We start from the raw sequence: 12684 nt of genomic DNA on the forward strand, positions 1-12684 counted from the left end.
CGTCACGGGACCGCCCGCCCACGGCCCTCCCGCGGCTCTCGGGGCGGGCCCGCCGAGCGCGGACACCGAGCGCTTCCAGGTTACGGCGGAAGCGCCGCGTTGCCCGTGGCGACGGCGGGAGCGGGGCCGTGCGGGGCCGTGCGGGGCCGTGAGGGGCCGTGAGGGGCCGTGAGGGGCCGTGAGGGGCCGTGAGGGCCGGAGCCCGGGCCGGCTCCCCGCGGGACTCGGCACGGCTCCCCTGCGCTGTCCCATGGCGGTCCCCGGGTGGGTGCCCGGCCCCGCAGACCCCGCTGAAAGCTGCCGTCGGGCCAGCGCTGCCGGGATGTACCCGGCGCGGAGGGCAGCCCGTAACTCGGTCGGTGACCCAGTGCCGTTCATTGAAGGGTTACAGCAAACAGGAGGTGTTTTCCTGCCGTTCCAACAGCTGCTGGCGAGCTGGCCCCAGCGCAGCCGGGACCGGGAGTTCTGGAGGGATGGCTGCTGTGGAGCGGCTCTCCTCAGTGCTGGACGCTCAGGGCGCAGCTCCTGCTGCAAGGCGCCTTCAGCCGCTGAGACTCCGCCAAAGAAATGGACACGGGCACCGCGACATCCCCGTGTCTCCTTTTGCCACAAAATCGGGACCATCCGCAGCTGGCAGCCAATGTAACCTCGGACCAATGTGCTGACTCTTCTTCCTGTAGCAGACAGCTCAGGCTAAGCCCAAGCAAGCTGCATTTGCAAGGGATACTAGCGGATGACAACCACACCTCTGTGTAGACAAATATACCCAAGTGTGACAGAGCACCTGCCATCAGTCGCCCTTTCATTTCAGGATGGGCTTTAAAAGCAAGTTCTTTGACGACTTGTTATAACAGATCTTTCAGTATTTTGCTGAGAAAGGTTTAGCTTTTTGATGCTAAGTTCTCAGGTGGTTGCAATCAGTTCCCCTTTCAAGCCTTGATGGATTCTGCACAGCAGTAGCATCTCAAATTTATAATTTCTAAATACGTTCAAATTAATAGGAGTCTACTAATTGATCTCAGTACTTGCTAGTCTGGACTGGGCCCACAGGCTCACGTTCAGCAGCTACTTCAGCAGAATCAAAACCATGAGTGGGAGCCACATCAGATAGTCAGATCTGAGTATCTGCTATTTCCATCAGATTTTTTACAACTTTTGGCAATCATCTGGCTGGTTTCAGCGAAACAAGGCTATTCACATTCAATTATCAAATACCAAAATTCTGCCAATTGCCTTTGTGTGAGTCTTTGGCAAACCAGACAGTTCAATGTGGTTATGTGGGCTTTTACTAATAAATGCTGGACAGCATTAAAAGCAGAATTGGATTTTTAGCATATTGGGTCACAAGACAGAAACCAGTTGAAATTTCCTAGTAGCAATATTTCTTACAATGACTGGATGTTTATTTGCTGTTATTAATCAGTAAAACTTCATTGTGGACTGTGCAGGATCCTCTACAAGACATGGAAATACACACTGCCTTGAGAGCTTGGAGTCTGAAAAAAATGTTTCATGTGTGAGTTAATTGAACACAGTCATTTGCATTTGCATAGTGTTATAGGGAGGATCTGAATGTTTTTTCATGTACCTTTACATTTCTCAGGCCCTTTGTGTACAAAGTGTCACTGCCCAGTTGCCTTAGCACTGAAATATTTACCAAGGATATGTGCTACATGTACTCTGGTTCTGTTGGAGAGTCTACTTCTGCTTCCACTCACTTTGCTTTAAAAAAATACTATTTGAAATCTAAAGAAATGTTACTTTATACTCAAAACCCCTGATTTGTTCTGAAAAGCTGATATAAAGCAGAGCAGGACAATTGTCACAAGAGATAAATCAGCCAAGAAATTTACACTGCTAACTCCACCCTTCTGCTGCAAATCCTTAAATGTGTCATATGAGATTAGACTGATACTATGGCAATACTTGTGCCAACAATCAGAGCTAACAGACATTTTTGCAAAGGCAGAATTCATGCATGAAAGATTTGTTTTTAATCTGCCCAAATGGAGTAGGTAAATTTATACCCTCCTACTGGATGCTGGAAAGCTCAGCTTGGAAAGAGTTGGAAAGCTCCAACCTACTCCCAGTCTCCATCACCAATGTTTGTCCCCAGTACTCATGGGCACAGACCTGTCCCAGAGCAGAGGGTGAATACAGGAGCTCACAATCCTTACAAGCATTAGTGAAGGGTCTCTCAGGATCAGGAGACTGTTGTCCCAGAAACCCCACAGGACTGTATTGCCATCCACACTGAAACGAGCAGGAGGAGAAATATAATTAAAGAGCATTTCGTAATCTGCATGGTTCTGAATAAAGGTTTCACTGGCAATTTCATTTGGACATTGCCTAACTTTTAAAGGCTTGGCTTTGCAACATTCATAGTGTTCCTGTAACACCTGTAGCATTTCCTGTGCTCCTGAAAAGGACAGCTGTTGGTGCAGGCTCATGCAGCATCACAGCTCCTCCATGGGCCATCAGCTGCGTGTCCCCACCCTTGTGTGTCCAGCACAGACTTCTCCTTTTACTGAAAGTTACAGCAGCAGTGGCTGTTATCCTCCATCCAGACCAGCAGCAGAGGGGGATGAGTGTTGGAATTTGGATTATTCAGTGGATTCATAAGACCATTCCTAAGGCTATTTAGTATTTACACAGTTGTCTCAAGCATGTTTCTACAAAACAGTGATTAGGAGCTAGCTCTTACACAATGAACTAAAATAAAGCAATTAATTAGTTAAGCTTGCTTAAGCCGACCACAAGATCAATCTAGCAACTTCAGAATCATCTTTGACCGAATTCAGATACCTCTGATATATAGTCCCACTTGCCTTTTCTTAATTTAGTGGCTGCCAGACTAATGAATTGACCCTTTCTCCCTCGGTCATGTGGCCTTTTCACTGCCTCCTCCCAACTGTAAAATTCTTGTCATCCAAGTGCCCGACAGCCTGCTCTCCTCCCCCAGGCAGCTGCTGTTGCTGCCTCAGCCAAGGACACTCAGCTCCAGTGGTTTCTGTGCTGCTGCTGCTGGGGCAGGCAGCACAAGAGGCAAATTCTTTGCTGGCTGAGCCAACATGAAGCCCAGCCTCAGGGAAGCTCTGTTCCACTTCCAGCTCTGCAAGTCAGGATGTCCCAGCAGGCAGAGCCCGTGGTGCCCCTGCTCTGCCCCGTGTGGGGCTGCTTCCCACAGCTCCCCCCTGCTACTCCATTCCCTCCCTGCTGCCTGTGCCCACCTCCACTCTCAGACTTGGATCACCTGTTCCTTCCCCAGACTGTCCCTCCTTTCCTAATCTCCAATAGGGCCTCCAGCTTTGGTTCCCCATGCCAGGTCCTAGTCCAGTCTCTTGTCTGGTTCTTCATGTCACTGCCCATCCCCTTGACTTTCCACTCTCTTCCTCCTTCTTCCCTTTTACTGAAGTTCTGTTGTGCCTTCTGTCTGCCAGTTCCTTGCCAACCAGTCTCAACATAAAACTCTAATTCCCAGTTCTTCCTTCCTTCCTTCCTTCCTTCCTTCCTTCCTTCCTTCCTTCCTTCCTTCCTTCCTTCCTTCCTTCCTTCCTTCCTTCCTTCCTTCCTTCCTTCCTTCCTTCCTTCCTTCCTTCCTTCCTTCCTTCCTTCCTTCCTTCCTTCCTTCCTTCCTTCCTTCCTTCCTTCCTTCCTTCCTTCCTTCCTTCCTTCCTTCCTTCCTTCCTTCCTTCCTTCCTTCCTTCCTTCCTTCCTTCCTTCCTTCCTTCCTTCCTTCCTTCCTTCCTTCCTTCCTTCCTCCCTCCCTCCCTCCCTCCCTCCCTCCCTCCCTCCCTCCCTCCCCTCCCTCCCTCCCTTCCCTCCCTTCCCTCCCTTCCCTCCCTTCCCTCCCTCCCTCCCTCCCTCCCTTTCTTTCTCCCTTTCTGTATCTTAGTCTCCCACTATCATGTCTCAGATCTCAAAATTTCACACTAGATTTTGCCTTCCTCTCATCTACACCTCAGTCTATGTAGACCTTCCTGTCACATCCCATTCCTTTCCCTTGAATTGTCAGTTTACCAGAAGTTCGGCTTCAGTCTCTTGGCCAAGGGTTGCAAGGGGTTTAGTTATTCTGAAGGATAGAAGCATGTTTTGAAGGCTGATGGCACAACAAATCCCACTTAATTTTGAGTACCATGCCTATCATGGAAATAGTGAATGCCTTTGTCATTCTTTTCTGTCTCCCCCTCGAATGGCACCTTGGCTCCTCTGCCTTTATTATGAGTAGACAAAAACTGGGAAGGCTGGACCACTTGGCAGAAGGGGAGCGAGGAAGGCACAGAAACCAAACCTGGAGGATGCACATGGAGGGTCAGAGCCCTTGTCAATGTCTAGAAGCTGATCCTCAGTGCACTGGCTGACACCAAGCTCTGTCCCATTGAAATCAGACTCTGACCCCCCAGAGCAAAAGCTTCTGCTTGGGGCAAGATGTCTTTGCAATACAAAGAAGGATGCAAAGAAGGGGAACTTCAAGATATGGTTCTCTGTTGAAGGACCTCAGTACAATAAGATGTTGCTATTTTTACTGTCACTTCCTTTTATATATTCAGGGCCAGGTCTGCTTACTTGAGTGACAAGAAGTTATTTTTCCTTTTTCTCCAACTGTTTTTACAAAGCAAATGTATGATAAAAGGACAGAGTATCTATGTTCTCAAACACAAGCAGCATGATTTAGGATTTTAGAACTACCATGTAAAAACTCATTCTGGTCCTGCCAGCTTCTACTTTCAACTCATTAGCCACCTATCCATGTCTGTGAGCAATTTTTAAAAAGGCTTCCTAGTTCTTACCAGAACTCTTCCAGGTGGAAAGACAGGACATATCAGCACTGAAGCAGCACATCCAGAATGTCATGCATGAAGTTATTTTCTTATTTACCTGTATGAGCACAAACTTTTTTCAGTATGTGCTGTGTCCTAACTGTCCCAAGGCCAGCAGCTCTTCAGTTTGTTGAGAGCAAGGGAAAACTGCAAATCCAGCAGGCTATCAAGCAAGCTAATCTTCAATTATACAAATGGAGAGTCAACCAGTTCAAACAATTTATCTTTCAAAGTCAACACAACAAACAACAGAAACAAGCTAGAGCTTTTTCATTCACAACAGACAATAAACTGTATTTTTTTTAGTGTAGCTATTCTAGACAGGATAGTAACAGCTGTTAGAAACTCCTATTTTCCTCTGCAGTGAAAGACAGGGCAAATTAAAGGCTTCAGTTGCCTGTACTTTGAAAGGGGAAAAAGGCCAGAATGAAAACTCAGTTAAACTGAAACAGATGCTGATTATTCCAGCTCCAGTCAGGACAACCATGAAGAAACCAACCTTTCTTCATTTAATTTTCCTTTCTGGTACTTGCAAATCCATTTCTGACATCCCAGGGTAACTCAAAAGGACAAAACAGGATTCAACAGGACTCCCTGTGCTCTGGTAGACAAGCTTTCTTAACTTTGGCCTGCAGCACCTGAATTTCAGTAGGTAGTGTGCCTAACCACATCCAGGTCTAGTATAACTCCCACAACTAAGGGGCAAGAGGGGATGAGTATTCTCAAAAGTGAGTTTAAATCTACAGAAGTTGAGCTTCCTCTGTAGTCAGTAAGATAAGCCCAGTGCTTAGGCACTCTGAATCACATTCTGAAGAAATCACTTTTTCCATTGACCTCATGCAGACCCTGGGGAGTTGAGCTTTCCAAGGGAAAAGCCACTTCCTCCCCAGGAAAGCGCATTCAAGTCTAAGTGGCCCTGGGTTCACCAGCTTTTCACATGGCTCACGAGCTGCAGGAGTGCTGTAGGTCTGTGCCTGCAGGTGGTACAAGGCATCTCCTACCATTGTACCTGTTTCCCTTGGCTCTCATGGCAGCCTTCTAAAAGAGGCTGGCACCGGTACTGTGGTGTGGTGTGGCTCAGATTTCATTTGCACTGCATGTTGTTTCATGCCTCCAGAGATCCCTGCAGATTAGTACCAGGCTGACTGGAATGGCACGGTGCGCAGGAATGCGAGGGCAGCCCAAGCTTTTCTCTGCTCAGCTTCACACAAGGGCATATCCTGACTCCATTCCACATAAAAGAGGGAGCAGGCTTCCACCTCCCTGCTCTGATCTTCCTGCTCTCAGCAGCCACAAGAGTGGCAGTGTAGCCCCTCCTTGTGAGACAGAACCTGACCACAGCCAGTTCTTGACTGGATCATTTCAGCTGATAAAGGTGTGAAGCCGAAGGAAGGAGGCTCCCGCAGTAGCCAAGAAAGGGGAAAGGTCTCAGGCAGTGGTGGCTCCAGGAAGGCAGAACAACTTTATTACAGGCTTTTTTGAGATTGCTGTAAACACCTCACCTGTGTCCTGAAAGTGGCTGGGAGTGGCAGCACGTCCATGCTGAGCTGTGTGAAACGGCCGCCCCTGCCCAGGCACGTATCGCTGCCAGCAGGTTAACCCAGGCCACAGGCACAAGCAGTTTTCCTTGGGATTACAGCTTGTCACTGCTGCCAGCCCTGCTGCCTGAAACGTGGAAGAAGATGAAGATCAGCTGAATAGGGGAGTCTCCAGGAAGACAAACAAACACAACCCTCATTCGCATTCTCACAATCAGAAAAATATTCCTTAAGAGTGACCCAGGAAGAAGAAGTTGAGTTTGAATAAAATATTTGCCTGTTGGTCTTAAAAGCTGCAGCTCTATTATTTTCTCTTCCTCTTCAGAATGCCAGCAGGGATTGAGTGCTGGAGCCAGGGATGTATTTCCTGAAGGGTGACAAACAGCAATAAAGCCTAAAGTCAGTTCCATACTGAAATTCTTACATAAATTGCTCCTTCCTGAAGAAAAGAGATGGCTGAAAAATAAAATCAGAAAGCAGCATGAAATAAGTAATCCTATAGTTCAGTTACAGGAAGTGGAAAGAACAACACCAAAAATCAGTCAAGGAGCACACCTGTAAAGGGGGGTTTCAGCTGAGGATTTCTAAATGAAACCCTGAAAACTAAATCATTCAGGTGTAGATAGATCTTCCAAAAGGACACCATTAAACTCCTTCTGCCCAGAGCCATGAAAACTAGAGCAGAGTGGCAACAACCCTAATGTTTACTATCATTGTGCTAGTGCACCAGAGCCTTGATCTTTGTGTGGGGGGCTGTACAAGAAGAGCGTTTTGATTCAGAGGCTGAAAGCCAAGTGTAAGATCAGAAAAATGACACATATTTGTCACAGGCACAGGGAGCATGAGGGAAGAAAGGCAGCCAGAGAGTTGCCAGTTTTTTTTATAGGCCATACAGACAAGGAGCGTCAGAGAGAGCTCAGAAAGATTATTTTTCCAACACACATTATTAAGAGCCTGGTAGCAAGGACGGGAAGAAGCACAGAGATGTTAGAAATGGCAGCAGGTAGGCAGTGGAACTGGTCATCACAAGCTGATATCCCAGTAATACTCTGGAACAGATGAACAGGGATGGGCTGGGGAAAGATGGGTCTTGAAGAGGAAGGAGCAGCAAAGAGAGAAGGGCTAAGAACAGTCCTGCATTGTGAGGACAAGGGCTTGGTTATCCAAGAGTTTTCTTTCCCTCTCTTGTTTCCCAGGGGGAGGAGCGGTGTTTCAAGGGAGAATAATACAATCGTTTCACTGTGTTGAGAGATTTATGGTTTGACTTTACCATGTGTTAAAATATTGATTCTCTTTCTAACATATGCTTGAGATATTGACAATGGTTTTTTTCTCTAAAAGAAGACTGACTTCTGCAAACAAAAGGTGGGACTTGACAGTAGGATACGGCAAGGATGGGTAAAAACAAAGTGATGTAAGAGAAGCACAAGTCTCGAATTTCTTCCACTCAATTAAATAAAGATAGCAAGAGAGACACAGAGCAGTGTGTGGTGGTGAGAAGCTGGAATAATTAAACAATAATCTGACAGACGGTGCACTTACGGGCAATTACAGCAAGCCTCTGCTGGCACTCCAGGGCACGGGGCCAAAGACTTAAGGGATTCAAACCACACAAGTAGAGCAGTAACCTCCTAGAAACGCCAGTGCAGAGCATTTGGCTGAGGAGCCCAGAATGGGACTTACATGGAGCCAGGTCTCTGCATTTACCAGGTGTTAGCAGGAAGAGCAGCCTGTCAAAAAGCTGTGTCTGTGTCCCTTGGATAATGCATTTCCAGGCACGTCTCCTTGCCTTTTGCACACAGCGTGAGGATCAAACTCCATCAAACTGCACCAAACAACAAATTTAAAATAAGTATATTCAGAAAGCTCAACTAAAAAAAAATCACTTGTCTGTCAACTTCCTTTCAAAAACAAGGACTGGGTTAAACACCAAGCAATCAAGCTTGAGGCTCTGAAGGCATCTGGGATTCCCACAGGGAGCCATGCCAGGCTTTCTGTTCCTTGCCTCACCCCACCCAGTAAACCCAAAACACCTTCCTCCTCCTCCTCCTCCTCTCTCTGAAGCTGGGCTCTGTGTCCCAGGGTACCACTTAGCAGCTTCAGGGACAACTTCATGAAATCTGCAGGTGTATTTCTGAAAGCACTGGGATGCATTGTTTACCAAATGCTGCCGCACTACATTTCTGAACTCATCAGCACATAGAGAGGTGAAACAAGCTCTAGAACGTGAGAAAAGAAGAAAAGAGAGAGACATCCAAGTGGAAAGCAAACACAGATCAGGTGCTGTGAAAAGCTTCTTAAACTGTCAACAAAGTATTTACTTAAACTCAGAACAGAAAGTCACCTTCAAGATGGGTAGTTCTCATCAAAGTGGCTTTATTTTTAAACACCCCATGTCTGGAGCTGCATGACTATACAGGACTCTGAACCAAATTTTTGCTTTTAAAAGTAAGAACTTGATTCCAGACTTTCTTGTCGTATGGAAAACACGAACTTGAAAGGCTTAAAAAGCAGGAGGAAAATAAAAAGCATTTAAAATGTATAAAGACAAAACCCAAGCCTCATAAACAAATGGGACTGGCAACATTGCTTCACCTAAATGCTTTTTTCTTCTACTTAGTAGGAGATGTTTCTCAAGACTTGAAATAAGTGTTGTTTTGTATCTGCAGGGCTTTCAGCAAGTGGCTGCCAAATTACGAAACCCTCTGGATTCCAGCAATGCACATCTCTGCTGTCTGCTGCACTCAGAGTATCTGGGAACAGGAGGAGGAAAACAAGCTTATCATTTATAAAATTATTGCTGGTTTTGTGGCTGTGAGGCTCTCTGCAGTGCACAAGAATAACTTGTTTGTGACATCAGTAAAATAAGGATGTGCCATCTAGAGCACGTTGTCCTCTCCATGGATACCACGCTCAGGCTTTCTCAAATAACACTGGGCTCCAGCCCGAGGTCGAGTCTCAGGACTCTGGGAAGCTTCATGCCACGGGGACACAACTTGAGACCTGGGCACAAGGACAGTCTTGTTCTGACTTCTTCAGCCCTGTGGAATGGCACCAAGATAATGCACTGACTCAGCACAGTCCCACTGCAAGTGCACGGTGCTTTTCCCAGATGGAAGGGTTTTGGCAAAAGCTTCCCAGCTATTCCTGGGAACTGGAAAGGCCCGTGAGAGAAATGAATGGGTGCTTGAGCACATGTCAACCCCAGAGGCCAAAAAGGTCAAAAAATGGGGTATAACTATGAATAAATACCAGCCTTACTCAAAATTAAACCCAGTCTTGTTTTTAAGGCACTTTGAAAAGTAGGATATTAAGCTGCATGCCCATGCCTCCCTCCTCTCTCTCATCTAGACTTCCCAGTCATGAAGGTGGTAACTATGATTTTTTTTTCCCCAGGAAAGGAAAAAAGGAAGGAGCTGTCTTAAAAACAGACTTACTAGAAACTGTTGAAAACAACCTCCACAATCACGCCTGTCCCAGCGCTATCAGCTTCCTAGATAGGCTGCCAAGCTGGCATTTGAGTAGCTAAGAAAATGGATCTAGTACAGGATGCCAGACTTCTCAGTCACTAAAATGCTCAAGCAACAAACTGAGCTGACCATTGTTTCTTATCACCAAGCAAACAAACCCTGTTGGCAGGAAAACTGCTTTTGGAAAGTGATTCCCTGCACAACTGAGATGGGCTCCAAATGCAAGTGTTCACATAATGCTGGACTCCAGGTGGCCTTGGCACTGTGAAGGACACTGGCGAAAAACCTGGCCTACAATTTGATTTCAGCATCTTGCTTTCAGCTCATTTCTGTTGCTCTGCAGGCCATATTTGCTACCACAGGAATAACTCCTGCTTTCACAGTGCAAAGTTTTCAGTCATAACTGGGTATCTTTTATGCTCATTTTTAGCCACAGCCATACCTAAGATGCTGGATCAGTTCTTACAAACAAAATGACAAATAACTGATCTGCAAATTGCATGTACTGTTTGAAATCCCCTGGTCTAAAAACATCCATCATAAAGCAGTGCCTTGTCCTTTCCCTTCCAGGCAGCAAAAAATACTGATTGGCACATGGAAAAGCACATCAGACAAAGAAATCAGTGGGAATGCTTCTGAGCACTTCAAAGGGTAGAGAAGGATGTCCTCAGCAAGCACATCCATTTCACAGCCTCACAATGCTGATACTCTGACGTGACAGGGGAATATGTGAGTAAGGCCAAAACCAGCCCATTTCTGTGGTGCCCTGGAGCAGCCCAGGAGAGTTCCCTTTGGCCAATTCCGCAAGGAAGGAGGAGGAGCCCTGCTCCCAGGCTCTGTGGGTTCTGCTGGCCTCCAACCCAGCATCAGGAGAGGCTTCCAGTGAGGTGGAACCGGGTACCTGAGGAATTGTCAGCTTCCTACTCTAGGTTGCCTAGAGGAAAAAGGAAATTGTTCTGGAACAATGCAGACAGAGGCTTTAAATAACTGTCAGAGAGGTGCCACTTACTGGAAGTTAAAAGTTTTATCACTACTCTCCCAGCAAACCTTGGATCCTACAGCTGACAGGTCCCCCCTGAGCTAGCAGAGGGAAGGAAGTATGCAGACAGGCACCACCAAGGCAGAATGGAAAACAATTATTAGCAAAGATCGTTTTCCCCCTTATTTTACTCATCCATGGCCATCCCTGTGCATAGCAAGAAGCCAGATCTCAATCCCAGCACACTGAAAGGAGCCAGGTTAGCAGGATTACCAGTTTGAGCTGACAATCCCCCAGGCGCACAGGGTGTGCAGGGCACACAGGCAAGCTCATTAGCAAACTCTAAAATTACAGCACATCGCGGCACCGGGGCTCGCCGGGGCCCGGCCGAGGCCCAGCGCGGGTGAATCCCTGCCGGCCCCTCCCGGGTCACACACGCGGCTCCCCGGGGGCTTTCCCAGGGAAGCTGCTCCCGGTGCAAAGATCCCGCAGAAGGCGGACCCCTGTGGGGGATCCCGGCGCACTGGCCCGTCCGGTTCGGCGGCATTCGAGCCCGCAGCGTTTAGAAAGACAGCGGCTTTTCCTGCTGTTTACATGTCAAACAGCAGCGTGATTCACAGCGCGAATCCCGAGGCGCTGCCTGGAAACGAAAACCGGGACGCGTACGCCCTGGCCACGCCCGTCTGCCGGACGGTGTTTGGTGGGGATTTTATTTACAGAAGCAGAAAATAAACCATAAAAGCGCCTCAAAGCCCGAGTTCCGCGGCGGGCCCTAGCGGGCGGGCAGGCAGCAGCTCGCCGGGCCGGGCAGGCCCGCGCAGGTGGGACGGCTCCGCCCCAGAGCAGAGGCCGGCGCAGCTGAGGCGGGGAGCGGCATCCCGGAATCCCGGGACCGGGACAGCCCCGGGGGAGCCGCTCCCGCCGCGTCCGAGGCGGCCCAACCCCAGCGCCACGCCAAGGACTACAGTTCCCAGCGCGCATTGGGGCGGCCGGAGCCCCGTCGGGCCTACCGCTCCCAGCACGCACCGGGGGCACGAGAGGGGTGCGTGGGCGTGGCGCCGCGCAGTGCAAGCTGGGAGCTGTAGTTGCCCCCGGGGACGGTGCCGTGCCGGAGCCGCCATGCCGGAGGGGACCGGAGCGCTGCGGGAGGTGCTGCCCAAGCAAGGTACCGGCGGCGAGCCGCGCCCGGCCCTGCGCGCCCGGCCCGGCACTCGCTCACTTTGCCCTTCTCTCCCTTTGCAGGGCAGCTCTCGGTGGAGGACATGCCCGCCCTGGTGCTGTGCAAGCCCAAGATTCTGCCCCTCAAGTCGGTGTCGCTGGAGAAGCTGGAGAAGCTGCAGAAGGCGGCGCTGGACGCGGCCCAGGCGGCCCCGCCGCCGTCCGCGGGGCCCGCGCCGCCCCGGCAGTAGCGCGGGGAGGGTCGTGCCCGGCGGCAGCCGCGATCGGAGGTACCGCTGTGGAGCGGCGCTGCCGATGAGCGCGGCCTGAACGCGGGCGGTGGTGCCGGCTGGGCGGGGAGGCCGCGCGTCGGGCGTGTAGGAGCTGCGCTGGTCGCTGCCCTGGCGCTGTTTCAAACGCGTCTTTAGAGGTACCAGAAAAGACAAACGGGAGGAAGCGAGTCCCACATCCCCTGCTCCAAGCCGGGGTTACCGGACCCACCTGAGCACTGAAGCGCTTGGCTCCTAGAGCACAGGCTATTCCCGGCCTGGAATGGCTATTCCCAGCATTTCAGAACACCTGAAATATTGACGTGAAACTGAAAAACAAAGGAGAGGCTCTACCGAGTTCCTGGAAGCGAATCATTCTTAGATCCATCTTGTTCTTGAGCAAGGGCTGGCACGAAGCTCTGCTGCAAAGACAGGTTCACAGTATCTGTG

The sequence above is a fragment of the Melospiza melodia genome, chromosome 9 (assembly GCF_035770615.1).
Source record: "Melospiza melodia melodia isolate bMelMel2 chromosome 9, bMelMel2.pri, whole genome shotgun sequence".
In the NCBI taxonomy this organism is placed as follows: domain Eukaryota; kingdom Metazoa; phylum Chordata; class Aves; order Passeriformes; family Passerellidae; genus Melospiza; species Melospiza melodia.